The sequence below is a fragment of the Solanum stenotomum genome, chromosome 6, assembly GCF_019186545.1.
Source record: "Solanum stenotomum isolate F172 chromosome 6, ASM1918654v1, whole genome shotgun sequence".
In the NCBI taxonomy this organism is placed as follows: Eukaryota; Viridiplantae; Streptophyta; class Magnoliopsida; order Solanales; family Solanaceae; genus Solanum; species Solanum stenotomum.
In genome coordinates this window covers 17,186,526-17,206,631 of record NC_064287.1, presented here as the reverse complement: position 1 = coordinate 17,206,631, position 20,106 = coordinate 17,186,526, and the positions used below count along the sequence as shown (strand labels likewise).

General features: G+C 35.5%; 1 long non-coding RNA gene across 2 annotated transcripts; it reads right to left on the bottom strand.

Moving 5' to 3' along the window:
* Positions 1–1,543: 1,543 nt before the first annotated feature.
* On the bottom strand, positions 1,544–4,774 carry LOC125868101 (uncharacterized). 2 transcript variants are annotated; one of them, XR_007446703.1, is made up of 3 exons: positions 4,681–4,774; positions 3,691–3,812; positions 1,544–1,783 (listed from the first exon to the last, which is right to left on the bottom strand). It is a non-coding gene; the product is annotated as an uncharacterized LOC125868101 (long non-coding RNA). The 2 variants fall into 2 exon arrangements; XR_007446704.1 differs by having other exon boundaries at positions 1,544–1,780.
* Between the last annotated feature and the right edge of the window lie 15,332 nt (positions 4,775–20,106).

The following is a 20,106-nucleotide window of genomic DNA, read 5'->3' as shown; positions in this document are numbered from 1 at the left end:
AGAGAGGCTATCTGAAGATTCAAGAAAAAGATAAAAATTACTCGAGGAAGGGATACAAGAATTATATCCTGGGTGTGAGAATATCTCAAACTAAATTTTACCATTGGATTGTTCTTGTTCAAATGCATTCATGGGGTGAGTAATGTGGCCTTTCGAGACTTGGATACTTGCTAGACTTTTTAAGAGAGTAATTTACATTTGCTCATATACCGAAGTCGTTCCAGAAGGAAACAAATGTGACGAATGATTTGGGTCTTGATTATAAAAATATACATGCATGCCCTAATGATTGCATGATATTTTGGAATAAAAATGAGAAGGAAAATAATTTCTCTGTGTGTGGCTCGTCTAGATGGAAGATTGTTAGTGGTCCCTCGACTAATGAAAGCTCCAATATTCGTGCAATGGTTTTGAGGTACCTCCCTTTAAAACAAAGGCTTCAGAAAAGATTCATTTGTCCTGAAACAACTGCAAATATGATATGGCATGATACGGAACGACCCAAAGATTCAAATATAAGGAATGCGACTGACTGGGAAGCTTGGAATAATTTTGATTCCTTGCACAAAGATTTTTCTAAATATCCTCATAATGTTAGATTGGGTCTTTCATCCAATGATTTCAACCCGTTTCGAACCATAAGTATTTCTCATAGCACATGGCCTGTTATGTTAATGAGTTATAATTTATCAATGTGGATTTACATGAAGCCGGAGTATATGATACTATCTATGATCATTCTAGGCCCATTGTCTCCAGGAAAGGATATTAATGTCTACCTTCAACCACTAATTGCAGAATTGAAACAATTATGGGACACTGGTATTGAAACATAAGATGTTGATTCTAACCAAACTTTTCAATTGTGTGTTGCCTTAATGTAACTACAAGAATTCTGTGTTTTTGTGGCGATAGATCTCGCCGCAAATACCCCAAAAGTCACCACTAAACACATATAGCAGCGACAATTATGCCGTAGCTAGTAGTTCCATAACTAAAGGTTATTTGTGACGATAACATGGAGTCGCCACAATAAAAGGTTTTTGTGACGACTTTTGTCACCGCTAAAGGTGAACAATTATGCCACAAATAATTTTTTTACAACGAACATTTTAGTTAGGTCGCCACTAAAATAACGGTTTAAGTGGCGACATAGTCGCTGCAAAAGCCATATCTAAATAGTGGCAAGTTTTATATTGTTGCTAGAACGTATGAGTAGCGATTCTTGTCGCTACAATACATGTACTATCTATCAGTGGTGACATTTATCTTGTTGCTTAGAAAGTACTTTTGACAGCGACACAAGTCGCCACAAAAACTACAATACCATATGTGGCAACATTCAACTCGCTCCTAAAGAACAACTTTAACAATGACAATTGTCGCTACAAAAAATTAAGCCACTAGTAGCAGGTATCATTTCAGTTTTGAATTAAATTTAGATTTAGTAAATAAATCAAATTTTGTTTTTTTTTCCATCATTATATTGTGTGTATTCAACCGCTATAAATGATGAGAACAATGATAGTAAATTTAAATGCAATCAAATTCTATAAAATTTATAATATATAACTTTAAAAACATCAAGTAGTATTTAAATTATAAAATCATTCTCTAACCAAATATTATAAGTACTTCCACTACTAAAATGTCAATGACATATTTACGACATAATACTTCAGTGGCATTGTACTAATATATATACAATCAAAAAACTTTCATGGCATGCCTCAAGCTCCTTCTTGACCGATCTCATTTCTTAAGAACCTTGTTGTCCCTGCTACTAAAATATATTGAATTACTTAAAAAATCATCATAATAATATCAACAAATAAAAAGTGCATATTCATAATTCAAATAGCCTTGCAACTGAGATGTTGCATCAATCATGTCAAAAAGATATAGCTAGACCAAGAACTAGGCAAAATATTGAAGTCTAAACTATTAGTGGGGGTAAAAATCAAGCTTCATGGCATATGTAGTATGTATGCTAAACCCATTGACAGAGGAAAGTGAAAACAAGAACAAACTTCCTCAATGCATATGAAAAAGAACAAGCAACCATATATAGTTCAAAATAATATTAAAAATTCATGTGATGTAACTTTTTATTTGTATGGTATGTGGGAATAATAGATCATCTAATTAAGGAAGTGCTTATATAAAGTATTCTCTTATTCCTAAACCACTAAAAGTAGCAGATTAACACAATAACTAAGGCAATTTCTTTTGTTCTCCCATTTAAGATTCTTATTAATTACTTCTTCATCTTGAGAAGATTATTTTATCATAATGTGTTTGTTGTGTATCTAGCTACGTCCTGACAACATTAGGGAAGCACTACTTGTTGTTGTCGAATGTTATATTAAGATGAACTATCTAGATGCGACAGATCAATACATTATGATGACAATTGGGATATTCTTTGGGTGAAATGGGTTCATGGAGTATATATGAAAAATAACTTGAATATATGAGACCACCCTAGTCCATTAGATTCAAGATGGTATTGGAAGAAGGTTAATTCTCTAAAAAATGATATACAAGCTTGGTATGCGCAAGATGTTTACATGGTTTTTTTATGACAAATATTCTATTACTAAATATTATAATGCACTATAGAAATTTGTAATGCACCTTGACCTATTAGTGTTCCTGTGGTTGTCATATGAATGTACCGATGACATTCTGCCAACCATAGAGTACCCAACAAAGCCAACAATAGTAACACCAATAAGCTGAAGTGCATTACCGAATTCCATCTTAATCTGCACAAATAGTGTTTCTCATATCATGAATGGCGAGACAACTAGGAAGTATCTCCTGTTAGTTAAAAGAGTGATAGTATTCTTTCAATGACAGAACAACATAAGGTTACTAATATCACAAACAATAGGACATATATTACTCCTCAAAAACTATCTTTATTCCTAACTCCACTTCTTACTGCTATTAATATAGCTCCTCGAAGCCATATTAAATAAAAATACCACCTAAAATAAAACTAGCTCAAAAAAGTCAAACAAATACGCCAACAATGATTACAAATTGCATCACCTCATGATGTGCAAGAGATACTATACATTTCACATTACCTGATAATGTGAAAAAATTAATCTCGAAAGGATTTGACTCAGTCAAACCAATGAGGTAGTAAAGGAAAAGGGGCAATGAAAAAACTCACGCGAAAATGCTATACGGATCACATTATCTGATGATGTGCAACAACAAATCTTGTCTATTTTAGGTTTCTCTAGAGGCAGCCTTCTTATACAATATCTTGGTGTTTCACATAGTAGCAAAAGAATATCACCAACTGTTTTAAAAAATATATATATTTGTTTTTGTTTTAAAAGAATATCAACAAGGCAGTGTGCACCACAACTAGAAACACTACTAGGCATGAAAAATTTACTGATGATGGATGCATATTACAGAGGACAACGAACTGTTACCAAACGTCTTGCATTAATTTGTTGTCATAGAGATATCTAATTTAACAGGACTTCTTAATTTGCTCGTAATCAGCATTATCCTTAATTATTTTAAAGACTAATGAATCATCTCTTCTTCACATAATCCCTGACATAAAACACGATACATTTTTGTAGCTAGCTAGAACAAGACAAACATAACAATAGAATAGAGATATTACCCAAGTCATTGAGAATAGGGAGAAAATGCAATTACCAGACAACTTTTGGACTTACATTCCCTTATATTGTACCAAGACTCTTGCACTTCCATTCCCCAATGTCTTACTATGCTCATGTTTAGTTGTTGAAGATTGTTGGTATAACAATGTTTGATGACTGCAAATGGAGAAGATGAGACCGAAGAGATGGAATGTAAGTGGTGTCGCTAGCTGTCTGTATGTTTTCACTATACAAAGAGCAAGTATGCCAACAACAGCGAGCAGAAACTTCTATAATATGAAAACCTAAGAAGGGATGCAGGGAATCATGGTTGAAGATAAGGCACCCTGATGAATTAGGTTATAAATTCGGAAGGATGGAAACCAGTTTAGATCCTGATTGTAAACAAGCAATCACACTGATAAAAATAAAATAAAATTGCACACTCGGCTTAACATGTGATCACATAATTTCTCAAATATGTCTAAGGAAGAAGACTGAGCAGGGTATGTAGCATACAAACAAACCTTGCTACCAAACACTTCATCGCTTCGAAATAAAATAAATCTTAGAATCTAGATACGAGCAGGCACGAAGGGATTAAAGCCACTAGATTCAAAGTAAGCCACAAAGGGGAAAGGGAGTGATGCTTATCAAAAACGACATGCTGAAATTAAACAAAGAACACAAATAGGCATTTGGTTTATAACTGTACATTAGATACATAAAGAATCTACACATTTTACTCCATAATATATAAAAATTATAAAAAGAACCTAAAAGAGTGAGGATTTACTAATCTTTTTTTTAAAAAAAGAAGAGAATTATTGCTAATGGAAAGAACACTAAAACAGTAAAGACTAACAAAAGAAAAATCAATGCCAAAGAACAAACATTACATTTATAACTATAACAAAATTAAGAAACAAAACAAAGGTAGTGCTAGAAACTTAGATTGTGAACCAAAGTAGGACGGAGGAAGGGCTAGCAATTCGTATTATATGAAAATATCTGTAATCTAAAAAAGGTGAGGTTAGGAGTTTACCATTAGAATTGAACCATTGTTGGAACGAATAATAGCTAAGGATTCGTCGATCAATCTCTTCTAACAAAGCTTCATTAATCGTCGTCGAGCTGGGGCTCCTTTTTATGTGGCTGTGTTGGGAAGAAAATATGAGTAGGGGAATTGGGGTTTTGGGATTATTTCTTAAAAGAGAAACTCAAGTAAATATTGGCCGTAAATGAGATTAAAATATGTTGTAGAATATTCCAATACAAATCTAACCCAGATATAAAAAATGTAGCCAAATAAAAATTGGATTGAATTAAAAATCAAGAAGAGTCAATAAGTAAAAAATCAAGTAAGGTTTCTAATTATTAAGCATTTGTTTTCATATTAATTGAATTATAGAGAATTTTTCATAATTTAAAATAAGTAAATTTTTCAATGTTCAAGAAAATTATTGGAATTTGTTGTGTTATTTATCATTCATTTACTGAGGTTCTTAACGACTTCATATTTTTAAGAGACTAATTTGAAATTAATCAAAAGGATCGTAGTTGAAAGTAGTCTTTAATTTACATCCTAAAATATTTTCGTAATTGTTATGTTATGCCCCAATAATTCATCTGATATAAATTACACAGAGTAGCTTAGTAAGATATTTATTTGAAATAATAGACTAATTTTGGTGAATAAACTGTAAAAGACTTTAATCTAACAAAATGATATGAATACTTACTAAACATTAGATTTTGACATAAATGGTTTTCCAAACCAATAAATATACATAAAAATTATGATTAATTTATGTAGACCAAACTAATACTCACAAACTATATAATATATACACATAATATATATCAAGGTATATTCACTCTAAATGACAAAATAATAAAATATCTTTAAAATTAACTATTTTTGTAGTGCACAAAAAACATCAATAAATAAGTACTTATTTATTATCAGTATAATTAGATATATAAAATTACTCAAAATACTTATTTAAATAACTATATATAATCATCAATACTTTTCACTACATGATTACTGGTTTAAATAAGTTCTTTAAAGTATAAATTTAATTTAAAAAATTTAGTATAATATAAATACAAAATATACATATACATCATTATAATAATTAACTAAAGTTTGAATTCACACACAAAGTAATTTAAAAAATATATCAAAACAAAAGAATTAGGGACAACTTGAAAGTTGCCACAAAAGATCTTGTTTTAGTGGCAACCTTGTCGCCACAATAATGTTTTTGTGGCGACTGCTTTTTAGTCGCACCAAATACTTTTTCAATCATATTTTTGTAGACACATATTGTGGCGGTCTAAGGAAAGTCGCCACTAAATGATACTTTTTAGTAGCGATAATATATTTCGCAACTAAAACTATCATGTTTTGTCGCAACCATCTTGTGTCGCCACAAAAACCATACATTTTGTGGCAACTATGTATGTCGCTACAAAATGTTGTAACCAAAAAACACATTTCTTGTAGTGTGTAAACCAATAGTGATTTTTCAGCCTTTGCAATGCTTTCTTGTTGGAGCACCAAAGTACGAAAGGCATGCAAAACTTGTAATCATGGGACATGCTCTAAATACTACAAGCATAGTCGTAAGATGTGTTACATAGGTCATCGGACATTCTTGCCTTCTGAACATCCATTTTGATGAGATATGAAATCATCTGATGGTAAAGAAGATCAGAGATCTGTAACTACTCCATTATCAGACACAGAAGAGTTGGAAGAGTTGCATAAATTCAATAATATTTTTGGAAAGTGACAAAAGAGGAGGCGTCGTGATAGTGAGGGTCCACGGAAAAAAAGATCCATCTCTTTGGAATTCTTATATTGGGAACATAACAAATTGAGGCACAATCTTGATATGATGCATATAGAAAAAAATATTTTTGATAGTTTGCTCAGGACTATGTTGGATTTAACTGGAAAGTCAAAGGAACGTGTAAATTCTCGCTATAACTTGCACGAAATGAGGTTACGAAAGGAGCTGAAACCAGTAAAAGATGACAATGGAAATGTTCATTTGGCTAAAGCTTGTTTCTCCATGAAACTAGAAGAGAAGAAGTTGTTTTGCATTGTTCTTAAAAATGCCAAAATACCAAAAGGTTGTGTTTCAAATATATTACGATGTTTTGATGTGGATAAGATGAAAAATATTAGGTTAGAAGATCCATGATGCTCATTTCATAATGCATTACTTTCTCTAAGTTTCTGTTGCAAAAGTGTTGCCAAAAAATATTTTTATGGCCTTGATTCGGTTGGGGAAATTTTTTAAGGCAATAAGTAGCAAGGTGATAAGGCGAACGAACCTTGATACCCTCAAGTTTGAGATCAATTAGATTATATGTGACCTTGTAAAGATTTTTCCTCCATCTTTTTTTGATATAATGGTATATTTTCCCATCCATTTAGTAAATGACATTTTACTTGGGGGTCTGACGCATGTTTATCAGATGTATTCCACTGAAGGAAACCTATGTGGCTTCAAAACTTGTTCGTAATCGATTTCATCAAGAAGTATCAATACTAGAGGCATTCCTTGCACTAGAGCACGTGAACTTTTGTTCCAAATAGCTACATGATGGGGTGTAAACACAATTTAGTCGATACAAATTAAAGGATGATCATGGAACTCAAATAGAGGGAGATAATTTTTAACTTGTATTCCCTAAATTTTCCCATCCGATTGGTAATTTTCACATGGATCTCCAGTTATGTTTTGATATACATCGATATGTATTGTTTAATAAAGGAAATGAAAAAATAGATACCTTAATCATGTAAGATCTTTCAGTTGTATTATAAACTTCAATTTTTCTTTAGATGATATGAACTTCTTAACTGTAAGCATAAAATCTAATTTGAAACATGCTTGTGTTCATGGAACATAAGAGTGTAATTGACAATCATAGTAGATAAAATGCACGGCTTAGAGCAGAGAATCATAGTCAGAAATTTTGCAAGTGGTTTGAGAAGGTTAAAACTTTTGAAGTGCATGAACATTTACGACAACTTGCTAAAGGGCCTAATATTGTAGAAAAAAGATATACAACTTATTTCATCAACAGATATATATTTCATACAAAGAAACGAGATAGTCAAGGCACGGCTAAAAATTATGGAGTGACTTTATCAGCAACGACATATAGTATTGCTAGTTCTAAAGACCAAAATCTCACTGATGGAGAGGTTCTCTATTATAAAGTTATTCACGATATCATTGAGATTGATTATTAGGGTGGCTTTAGTGTTGTGTTGTGTAAATTTGATTAAATTCGTAATAAAATAGTTGAATATTGATTACCTCGGGTATAATTATACAAGTTATGTAGTACTAAAGATCCATTTGAAGTGGCATCTCTACTGCATCAAGTTTGCTATGTAGAGGATCCAATTGAGAAATATGTTTATTATGCAAGGACCAAAGTCCAAGTTAATTTATGTGATTTAGAAGAAGATAATTTCCATAATATTGGAGACACATTTTAGGGAGCCTGTCGATGACATTGGATAAACAAATAGAATACCTGATGTTGACTCACATGGTCAAGAAAAGATGTACATGGTGATGTCATTGATATGCAAACTCATGATCAACATTCAAAATAAATGGAAGAATATATGGAAACATCATAAAAAGATGATGCCGATACGGACTGGATGGTGGCTAGCTATTGACTAAAGTTTCACGCCCTGAGCCTACACTCTAGAAGTGACCGACACTCAAAAACCATTACTGGTCCCCAAAAGAACCCTTTGCCTAGCTCCGTACTCAGAAGAATACTTACTCGGTTGAAATAGAAATCTCAAAACAACTCAACTTATAAGGATATCATAATTAAAATAGTTTAACTCAATATACTCAAATGAACATAAGTGTTAAATTCACAGTATTTAAAACATAACCAAGCAAAATGAGAAAAGACTCTCCAACTACTACTGTGTTTGAGGCCTCTAAAATACTGCGATGGAAGTCAGGAAAAGACCCACTACATCCTAACAAAACTAAAACATAAATGGGAAATCCTCCGGAAGCAAGGAGGCTCACCAAAGCAAATTTGGAAATTCAAGTGGTAACAATGGAGGGTATGTTGATGACCGTGAATACATGTATGATGAAACCAACTAGGTATTAGTACATTGAATGGATGAGCATGCAAGGGGAACTCTAAAGCACATACATAGGCTTGAACTGTTAAAAACAGAATAATTTACTAACGTCATCTCAAGTCAAGGATTTTCAACTCAACTCAAGGATACTCAACTCAATTTAATAAAACAAGGACATATAAAGATGTAGTATAACAATGCTTTAAAAATATTAGATATTAACTCATTCTATATAAAACACAATAATTATCCCTTTATTCTTATTTGGGAGATTCTCTAACCGACAACCATCAATATGAGCTATGTGATGATACGATGTCTCGCCCACGGTTCCAAAACTGTAATATACTTTGCGAGTGTATAAAACATTTTCAACTAAGTAGATCTACTAAGCTATGTTTAAAAGAAATATAGAATCATATAAAAAGTAAGATCTTTTACCCACGTTGACTGTCACGCCCCAAAGCTGAATCTTTCTATGTCTGAAATAAACCTCTAACTGACTAGAGATGTTGGCACATGCCCCAACTAACTCTAATGAAACTGAAACTAAAATGAAAAGACTATTTATAGAAACATGCCTATTATGCTCAAAATATGAGGACTCACCACTAAAGCTGTTGAAGTGAAGATCAAGAACTGATTTGTTGAGGACCTGAACCTATATCACCAGAAGATGTAGCGCAGAGTATGCATCAATACTTAAATGGTACTTAGCATGAATGAAAGAATAAAGCTGAATAAAAGATATAACTGAACATAGTGATTAAGCAATGATATAATCTGAACTTGATAAATATGTTAAACATGTTTAATATGAACTACTGAATGTAGTGACCAAGTTTATACCAAACTGAAACTCAAGACTAAACTGTAGTTGATAACCTGGTCAATACACTAGAATATGTTTATGGGAGCTACTAATAACAGACATAAAACCACATGAGCGAAATTTTGGAGTCCGATGTATACGCCTCATCGAGAGGACCCAATATATCTTGCCAAGGGTATAGAGGCATGACATGTGTAATCACTAAGTATAATGCCCACAAATGGGCCTTACCTAAGGGGGTACGTAGTTCTGGGACTATGAGGGTGACTGTCCTACTCCAAATAGAATGTATAAAATACAATATAACTGAACTAAACTAGATAACTCGATATTCTGAAATGTTAACTGAAATGTAACATTAATGTACAGATAAAGAAACATTCTTAGCTGGAGCATGTATATATGTGTAGGCTGACCTAGCAAGGGTAATTCATGAACTAAACGAATCTATATAACAAGGGTTCTGAATTTCATGCAAGAATTGAGCATTATAGTTACGAAAACGTAATAATTCGATTAGGATTAATCTAATAGATAAATAATGGCAATAATATAAAGTTTAGAAATCCTAGGTCTAAACATAATTAAGCTAATCGAGAATTTGACTAAATTCTAGGGACCTAATGGGTGAAGGAACCCACTAGTTAAATCCCACATACCTAGTGACAAAATTCACGGAGAAATCTTTTTATTTTGGGGCTGGAACTGAAGAAAACTTGGTACATTCTTGGAGAGGGCTTGGTGGATTTTTTCTCCTTCTTTTTGTTCAACTTAGATGAATTTTTGAGAATGAGTTGACTATTGTATGTTCTAATTAAGTTACTAGAATAAAACTGACTAACGTGGCGTAGTTTAGGGGTTAGACGACGTAGTTTATGTGTCCACTGCATAGGAAAAAGACCAAAACGACCTTGACTGAAAAGCTGTGGGGTCCAACCAATGGACCTAGCCCATGAACTGTGGTTCCACCTACGGTCCCTCTTAGTCAGTCATCGACTTGCTTCAGAGGTTGGGATCTGGGGAGTCTAAACCACAGACCTGGTCCACGCACCGTGGTCCCACATACAATCCTTAGGTCCTGGCGTGGTTCTAGACTCAACTGAATTTTCCTGGGGACATGGGGAGTGTGAACCAAATAACGTGGTCCTTGCTATGGTCTATAGGTCCTGATGTGGTTCTGGTCTTAGTTGAATTTTCCTGGGGACCTAGGGAGTCTGAACCACGGACCGTCATCCTACCTACGATCCATATGTTATGGCATGGGTCAAGAAATGGCTGAAAAATTCTGGGTTCTGGGAAGGAAGTTGCGGGTCGCCAACAACAGACCCCACCTATGGTCCGACCCATGGTCCGTTGGAGGCACCTGCAACTTCTGGAATTTGCATTTTTGGTCTATATCGTATACGAGTGCTACATTATATCCCCCTTGAGAACATTCATCCTCAAATGAAGAGTAAACTAGCTTAACATGGAGGGAAAGAGCTGCAAACCCTACCACTAAATACTGGAAACTGAAATCTGCTTGAAGTAAGTAACAAGGACATGCAAATACACTGAAAATGTAAGTTTAAGTATAACTTAAGGAACATGATACGAAGACTGAATTTGAGCATGAGTAACCAAAAGACTAGAGAGGAACTATTACCTCAAAATGGAATGGAATCAGAAGGAAAGACATGAGAGTACTTGGCCTTCATTGACGCTTTTGCTTCCCAAGCAGCTCCCTTTATAGACTGACTCCTCCAAAACACCTTAACTGAAGCGACTTCTTTTTTTCTCAACCTTAGAACCTGACGATCAAGATTCTCAACTGGCACATCCTCACAAGTGAGACTAACCTTCGCAGCCACACTTTCCAATGGTACTATGCTGTTAGATCACCCACACAGTTATTCAACAACGAAATGTGAAAGACCAGATGTATTGCTGCTAGTTATACTAGAATCTCTAACTGATAAGCCACCTTACCAAATATTTTCAAAATCTGATAAGGGACTACATATCTAGGACTGATCATCCCTTTCTTGCCATAACTCATCACCCCTTTCATAGGTAACACTTTCAAGAAAACCAAATCGTCCATTTGGAACTCCAAGTCCCTTCTCCTTACATCTGCATAGGACTTCTGGCGACTCTGGACTGTCTTATGTCTATCTCTAATGAGCTAAACTTTCTCCAAAGCATTATGATCCGAATCTGGCCCTATCAAGGATACTTCACCTACTTCAAACCAACCAACTGGAGATCTACATCTACGCCTATACAATGCCTCATAAGGGCCCATCGATATGCTGAAATGGTAGCTATTATTGTAGGCGAACTCTATTAGAGGAAGGTGATCATCCCAACTACCCTTGAAGTCGATCACACAAGCTTTCAACATATCCTCTAAGGTCTGAATGGTACGCTCTGCCTGACCATCCGTCATTGGATTAAATGTTGTTTTGAGATTAACTTGAGTATCAAGACCTCTCTGAAATGACTTTGAGATATGAAAGGTAAACTGAGGACCTCTATCTGAGATGATAGATAAAGGAACCCCATGCAACCTGGCTATCTCAATAATGTAAATCTTGGCGTTTTCCTCCACTAAATTTGTAGTCTTGACAACTAAAAAGTGACCATACTTAGTAACTCTATCAACTATCACCCAAATGGAGTCATGTTGTTTGCGAGTACGAGGTATACCTGTAATGAAGTAAATGTTTATCACTTCCCACTTCCATGTAGGAATGTTAATCTCTTAAGTCATACATCTTGGTTTCAAGGGTTCTACCTTTACTTGTTGACAATTAGGGCACTTAGCCCCAAAATCTGCTATATACGTTTTCATGCCATTCGAGCAAAAGACATCTCGCAGATCACAGTACATCTTAGTGGTTCTTGGATGAATAGAATACCTGGAGTTATGGGCTTCTGGAAAAATTTGTTATCTCAACTCGCCCAACTTAGGAATACATAAGCGACCTTGATAGTGAAGAACACCATCTCCTCCTTTGGGGAAAATCTCAACCATATGCCGATGGACTGCACCCTTCTGTTGAAGCAATATAGGATCATTGCCTTGTTTTTCCTTAACCCCCTACCAATGAAGATTCAGACCCATTCTGAACTGTTACACCATCACCTGATATGCTCATGAGAAAAACTCCTAAGCGACCAAACTGGTGAACATCCTTCGCTAGTGCCTTCCTTTCTTCCTCAACATACACTACACTACCCATAGATAGTCTGCTACGAGACTCTACTACTACATAGGCCTTACCACGATTGTAAAGTATATTCATATCATAGTCCTTGAGGAACTGAAGCCATATCCTCTTGAAAAGATTCAAATCTTTCTGGGTGAACACATTTAGAAAGATCTTATAGTCTGTGAACACCTGCACATGAACATCATATAAGTAATGTCTCCAAATTATAAAGGCAAATAACACTGTAGCAACCTTGAGTCCATGAGTTAGATAGTTCTTCTCATGCACCATAAGTTGTTGAGAAGCATAATAGATAACCTTACCTAGTCAACACACAACCTAGGCCAAATATGGATGCATCACAATAGATAACATAACCGTCTGGTAGAGTCAAAACAAGATTTCTAGTCAACCTAGTTTTTAATTTTGTGAAGCTCTTCTCAAAGTCATCTAAACACTAGAACTTAACCTTTTTCTGAGTTAACTTAGTCAATGGAAAAGCTATAGATGAAAATTCTTCCACAAACCTTCTGTAGTAACAAGTCAAACTGAAGAAACTTCTGATATAAGTAGGAGAGGTAGGTTTGGGCCATTGCTTCACTACGTTTAAGTTCTGAGAATCCACTTGTATCCCTTCGCTAGATACTATATGCCCAAGGAAAGTAATTGATTGCAATTAAAATGAACATTTGCTAAACTTAGCGAATAACTGGTGATCTTTCAGAGTATGCAGGATAAACCTCAAATGAGTCACGTGTTATTCCTCATTCCTAGAGTAAATGAGGATATCCTCAATAAAGACGATAATGAACAAGTCCAAATACTTTTTGAACACCCTGTTCATCAAATCCATGAATGTTGCAGGAGCATTGGTTAGTCCAAATTACATAACTACAAATTCATAATGACCATACCAAGTATTAAAGGATGTTTTTGCAATGTCATTATCTTTGACTCTGGGCTGATGATAACCGGATCTGAGGTCTATCTTCGAGAAATGACTACCACCCTAAAGTTGGTCGAACAAGTCATCAATCCAGGGGATGGTGTACATATTCTTGATTGTGACAGTATTCAACTGCCGATAGTCAATACACATCCTGAGAGAACCATCTTTCTTTCTCACGAACAACACTTGTGCACCCCATGGGGAAATACTATGTCTGATGAAGCCCTTATCTAGAAGGTCTTTTAACTGCTCTTTCAATTCCTTTAGCTCCGCTGGATCCATTCTGTAACGGGGAATAGAGATAGGTTGGGAATCTGGAAGGAGATCAATTTTAAAGTCGATTTCCCTTTAAGGAGAAACTCCGGGAAGATCTTCTGGAAATACTTCTGGGAACACATTTACTTCTGAAACTGACTAAAGAGTTGGGGTTTCAGAGCTTGAATCCTTAACCCGAACTAGATGATAGAGATAACCCTTAGAGATAATCTTTCAGGCCTTAAGGTAAGAAATGACCCATAGGCGCAAATCTACTACCCTTCCAATTTAAGATTCGTTTGTCTGGAAACTTAAAACGAACTATCATAGTTCTATAATCGATTAAGGCGTAATAGGAATGTAAGAAATTCATGCCTAGAATGATATCGAACTCTACCATTTCTAACTCTACAAGATCTACTGAGGTGACTTTCTGACAGATTGTGAGAGGGCAATTTCTTTATACCCGTCTAGTTATAACTGGGTCACTAACTGGATATGAGACTTACAAGGGTTTTGAGAGAGTTTCTAGACTAACATTGAAGTTGAATTCTATATAAGGAGTTATAAAGGAAAGAGTAGCCCGTGGGTCTAACAAAGCATAAACATCTAAGTTAAAGACTCAAAACATACCATTGACCACATCACGAGAATCTTCATGATCCTGGCGAGCCTGAAGAGCATACAACCTATTTTGGTGTTGACCAGCTGATGAGTCCGAGATTTGCACTCATTCAGAGCTTTATCTACAATGATTTATTGTCCTTAAATGCTTAGTTTGTCCTAATAACTGATGTAAAACCCTTGACTTCCAGGAATATGCATTGAGGAACAAGACAAGGACAATATTTGGCAAAGAGGAAAGAAGCAAGCTGAAAGAATAAAGAAAAGCAAGGTTGGTGATTCTCGAATATCACTCGGTGTGTCACCTAACTCCGAGACTGGATTGGGGGAAACTTTGGTGAGCAGCAGTCCATTTAGCGTATCACTGAGCACATCTGTAAAGGTTGACCTAGTCATCAAAAGTCCTAATGGAAATCTAGGGAATTGCTGATGGGTGATTTAAAAAGGCAAAAAGGTAAATCGCGAAATGAAACGACGATCCCGATCTAGCTCGCCTTAATATACAGTGGTCAGGTAAAGAAAATGTAATGCATGAAGGAGAGATGAAAGGATGATTGGCGAGTCGCCGAACGGTCGGTGAAGCCTGACTTTCTTCGCCGACTAGCCTCAAAAAGTCACACCAGATTTTGTATAAATTGACTTTTGCATGAGATAGAAAGTGTTCAGAAATGGAAGGAGACAAAAGATTGAGCACAGAAACATCACCTTTGTAGATTTCAAGTGAATTTTAGCAAGGTATTTCAATTGAGTTTTGTAATAGAGAGGATTTTAGTAAATTTTAACTTTTGAATTTCATTTACCTATCTATGGAAAATGTAGAAGGCATTGAATTACATTTTTTTCCATGGTTGGCTAAAACCCTAACCTTGGGGGTTTGGCAATGTGATCAACTATTGCATTTGACTAAGTGGGTATCATCAATTAGTGAGTTGTGGTATTAATTTTAAGTGGGTATGAATTATTATCGAAGTTTAAAGTCATTATTGCATGTTTAGTGCAATATAGTTCAGAGTTTTTTGCTTGCTTGAGAGAGAAGGATAGAACCAACATAATTATTTGGCATCCTTAGTAGTGGGTCATTGTGGTTTTGGCTTCAGAAAGTGAAACCCAAGATTCAACCTTTGTGTCTAGCTCGAGAGAGTAGACTTGATGAGAAAGTGGGATGGGCGTCTTATGTCTATTGTTGAATGTCGAGAGAATTCATATAAATAAGGTAATTGTTCGAGACAAAATTGCTTTACGTATAACCTATTCTACTCGCAACAAATTGAGATTGTTGGTAATGATGTTTACCTATTAAGTTGAATGCAATAGCTGGTTAGTGAAGCCCCAAGTGTTTCCTCGTTATTTGATTGTTTCGGTTTGAGTGTTGAAGTGGGTTAGTAACTACATCCTGGAATTTGACTCCTAAACTCTTGTGTGTAGTGATTATTCAGCTAAAAGAGTCATTATTATACTTTCATATTTGAATTCAAAAGAAAGCTACTCTTTGTGGGATCGACCCCAACTCATATAGTTGGGTTAATACTGAATTACGACCGTTAACGCTTAGAATTGGATGAAGTGTCTTTGAACGTTAATCAAAATGGCGTCATTGCCGAGGAATTTCATTTATTAGAGTTCTTTTATCAAAAGTTTGACTTGTGAATTTGTCAGTTTTAGTTGAATCAATTTAGACTACATTTTGTTAGTGTTGGTTGGACCGAATATAAGTTAAAATGAGTGAGGAAGAAGTAATGGCAGTCTAGCAGGTCCTTGAGATGGTATCGATTATTTTACAGTGTGTATTGTCCAACCCAATAGGGTGAGATGGGTGCCATTTGCTTACCATCAGTAGTCCCAAATGAAAATGGAGATAAATCTATTAGACCGGTGACCGAATGGCGAGTATGCATGGATCACCGGAAGTTAAACTTATGGATCGAAAAGGATCACTTTCACATGCCTTTCATGGATCAAATGCTTGATCGACTTTCAGAGAGAGGTTGGTATTGCATCTTAGATGGGTATTCTGGTTATAACCAAATCCCCATTTCTCCGGAAGACCAAGAGAAAACCTCCTTCACCTGTCCATAAGGAACCTTTGCCTTCAAACGGATGTGGTTCAGGTTATGTAATGCTCCGGCATCATTTTAACGTTGCATGTTATCTATTTTTGCTGACATGGTGGAGGATTCAATGGAGATATTTTATTGATGACTTCTCGATTGTGGGTGACACTTTTGAAGCATGTTAATCACAGTTAGAACAAGTTCTCCAAAGATGTGTGGGGGCAAATTTGGTCTTAAATTGGGAAAAATGCCACTTCATTGTTTAAGAAGGTATAGTTCTTGGTCACAAAGTGTCACAAAAAGGTCTGGAAGTTGATAAAGCAAATATTGAAGTGATTGAGAAGTTACCACCACTGATTTCGGTGAAAGGTGTTCGCAGTTTCGTTGGGCACGCCAGTTTTTACCGGAGGTTCATCAAAGACTTCTCAAAATTTGCACATCTTCTATGCAAACTCTTGGAGAAGGAGGTGAAATTCCACTTTGATGATTCTTGCAGGGTGGCTATCAAGTGTGTCACGACCCTAGAGCACCCCCTAGTCGTAACATGGCGTACTCGACGTCTCGGAGGTCTTATACAAGCACTTAGCATATCATGAACATTAAAGCATGTGAAATTAGCGGAAAATTTAATACTTTTCTTTATAATCGAAGTCTTCATAAAATAAGAGAGAGTCTATGACACTATGTCTCAAACCATCAATAACATTATACTTAAATCTCCTTTAATACAAACTTAGGGACACGACCCTTACATAATTCTAAAGACATAAAGTAAAGACATAACTTGACAAGGTGGGTTCGTCCTTCAAGCTCCTTAGAAACTTATCTCTCATGTACAAGACACCACATCTCCTGACCCTACACTTTGTAGAAAATGTAGAAGAAGGGGTTAGCACAAAAAGTACTATGTAAGGAAGCCATGCATAAAAACCATTAAAACATGCTTAAAAGGGACATCTAGTTGAAACCATGCTTTATGCACATTTTGAACATCATCTTGAATGAGTTGGAGAATCACAAGTCACAAGCTACTCATATATAGTTCATCAAAGTACAAAGGATAATAACATCACCATAAGCATAGTCTCAAAACGTAATCTTAATACAATATTATTCATTACAAGACATACTACTCATGCATATTCAATCATTAAGATCATTACATCATAATATAATAACAACATAAGTAACCCTAGGTTGCACTTGTGCCATATGTATATAAAGCCCCATAACCATATCTACACTAACTACTACCTTTGGATCACCATGCTTATACTTAACATACATTAGTCTTGTCCATAATTCATACACATAGTAAAGAGACATTCATAGACATTAGCTCATATCAAGGCAAGTAAATCATAATGCTAATTCAATGAAAGCATGCATTACTCATAATCCACATAATAAAATGGAACTACACCATGGCTACTTTAGAAGTCTACTTGTGCCATGTATCAGTGGCATCCCATAACACCCCTCATACTAAGTAGATCTCCTAGAGGAGTCATTAGTCATAGTTCATGCAACATATTCATATCATGCATCTTAGTCATTTTTCATATACTTCATATCGTATGTAAACCACCCTCATAACCCCTTCACAAGTTCACTTGTCCAATGTACATATGAAGTCCCATACCCCCACATATACTAAGCAAAGCTATCAAGAAGTCATAAGTGTAATTCCCATGCATATTCATAATACATAGTAAGTGAAGTCATCTTTACTTCATACTTCATAAGTTGCCATACATAAGGGACTCACACAAGAACTTCTCAAACAACCCACTTGTGCAATGTCTAGGTAAATTCCCATACCCTTACCTATACTAAGTAGTACCCTTCAAGAATCCCTAGTTAGAGTTCATATCTCTTTTCATAGTTGTTCTGACTCATTAGTTCCGTCTTACATAATTGGGAGACTTTGCCATAACCGATAAAGACCATGGGAGCTACCATGGAATCCGGTGTCTTCCTCCCACACCGAAAATAGAGTGTTTAACTTTGCCAAGGTAGAATATCGACACATCGTAGCATCTAGGTGGATCCACTAGCTAAAAATCCTACGGTGGCACATAGTTAAGGGATAAGGAGGTTGCTTCTAGAAACCCTCTTTATGCTAAATAGCATTGTAGTTTCCACCTCATGAGACCTTTCTTGTGGAAACCTTACACCTTGGTGAAGGAGTCCTATCCCATATACATATCCTCTCGGTGCTAAGCTCAAACTCCCCATTAAGTAATTTTTAAGTCTTCATTTAGGCATTAGTTCATAAAGAACATGTTAGGGACTCACTCCCTTGTATATCATATATCTCAATGTTAGAAAGATGAGAATAGCCTTTCATCATAGAACCAACATCATGTGAGAATGTTCTTTCATATCATAGTCATATAGTGTTCATGAGAATTACTTCTTATTCAACATATCAAACATTCATATTCATCTCACAATATTCATGTTCATATCATAACATAACATACATAATCACATCATAGCATAACATACATGATCACATCATAGTAGTAACACCCCAGAAATTCTATGAATCAAGTTAGAGCCTCACCTTATGAATAATAAGTTTAAAATAGTTAAAATGATGTTTATAAACCTAAACTGATGTAATTGACTTCATTTGGAAGAGTACAATTCTAAACGTCAAGAAACGACAACGACATCCAAAAAACTAGAGAAGAATGTGTTCTAGTGAGTCCTTAGGTTTTGGGCAGGTTTGGGAGTGTCGTATGATGGTATAATTTGGTGAAATGGTTTAACATAGGTAAATATATGTTCCTAGGGTCAAAACGTTAGAATACAACGCCCTGGGGCCACTATAAGGGACCCTGAGGAGGACCTCAACCTTAGCCAAGCAAACTACCACGCAGCTTGCAAGTTGTGCATAGAGGGAATGAGGGCGCGTCGCGCACTTGTTCCCCCAAGGAGAAAAATTTCAGTTCCCAACGCGGTTATGTCACAGACTCTACTCTCTCAAAATTTAATTCCAATATCTTCAGGGAACAGCTCCGCGTCAAGGACTTGTTCCGCGACGAAAATGCAGAAATTCAGAAATCTATTTTTACTTCATTAAAGAGTCCATTTAAGTGAGGGGTATTTAGGGTACTTTAGGGGACGTGTATATAATGATTTTTAAGTCAATTTACCTCACTTTTATCACTCAAACACAAAACTCCAAAGATCTAAACCTAAAGTTCCTCCTTCTCTCTACTCTCTCTCTCTTCTCAAGAACTCCATTGAAGAAGATTGGAGCTTCATGAAGAAGACCAACTCTCAAAGGTTTCAACTCCGATTTTCGTGGTTAATTAATCAATAAGGTATGGTTGCTTGTCACTCTTGGGATTCCTTTCCCCAAGAGGTCCATTCCAGATGAATTTCAAAATATCCAATTTCTAGGTT